Below are 1,146 nucleotides of genomic sequence, written 5' to 3'. Positions count from 1 at the left end.
AGTGGGCTGCCATTATGTACGGCGCCCAGGGAGCCGTGCGGGGAACGGTGCCTTGCTCAGGGACACCTCGGTAGCACTTGGTCTTTCCGGGACTTGAACTGGTGACCTTCCAGTTGCCAAGCCAAGTTCCTAAGGACTTTGCCACCACCGCCCTAATGTCGATAAAGGTCCCATGTCATGGCAATTTCTACTGATCATAATACCATTGTTGAGGTCTACTAGAATAGATTCCCTAATGTCGGAATAATACATTTTTAGCCTCTTATTCATAATTATTTGTTTCTATCGGCATCTTTCATGCACTCAATATGTAAATAAGATAGTTGGGGTTGTCTTTATCTGTGATTTTCCATAAAATACTATGATACCACTGTTTATTGACTAGCTCACTCTTGTGTTTGTGTAATTTCAGCTACCGAACACATTAATTAAGAAGCAGGCGACTCTGACAGATGGCAGGAGGATTATCTGACGATCTCTCTCCAAACTAAAAGTACAGCTGTGGTCAGAAGCCCCACTGAATGTAAAGTTTAGACAAGCATTTCCCACACAGTCAGTCTCCCATTTCGCATCAGCTCCGGGTTATACATCTTAATGACATTACATTTTCCCGCTCCTCTCCTCCTTGTGTCTTTGGAAAAGAGTTGTTCAGGTTCCCAAAGGCTAAACTCTCTGTTCCAAAGACGCAGAAATAACACATTTTCAAAGCTGGTATGTGCCTTAAAACTCTTATATATACAGAACATTGCAGAAGGGCAGAAACCTCCCTGATAGTTTATTTGTGTACGAGAGGAGCAGCATAGTCGTATAGCTCACTTAAGCTTGGTCTATTGGGGTTCTGATTTTACACAAAACCAGAACAACTATTCACTGTAATCTGCCCAGCACAGAGGAACCAGACTATGTATGTTTTCTCTCCCTTTAGACATAAATGAAAATACCTGATTTGCTACTGCACCTGCAGGCATATACTGTACTGTGCACTCCAGACACACACTTTCACAGTTATAAGCAAACCATCTACAGCACACACTGCTGCACTAAGCCTCCAGGTATGTCGTCAGTGAATGGGAGTGATTTGCTCTAAGTTTGAACATTAATCACACTCTAAAAAACATGATAATCCTTCCCTGGGTATGTCTGTGT

The sequence above is a fragment of the Pseudochaenichthys georgianus genome, chromosome 7, assembly GCF_902827115.2.
Source record: "Pseudochaenichthys georgianus chromosome 7, fPseGeo1.2, whole genome shotgun sequence".
In the NCBI taxonomy this organism is placed as follows: Eukaryota; Metazoa; Chordata; class Actinopteri; order Perciformes; family Channichthyidae; genus Pseudochaenichthys; species Pseudochaenichthys georgianus.
This window is presented reverse-complemented; position numbering follows the sequence as displayed.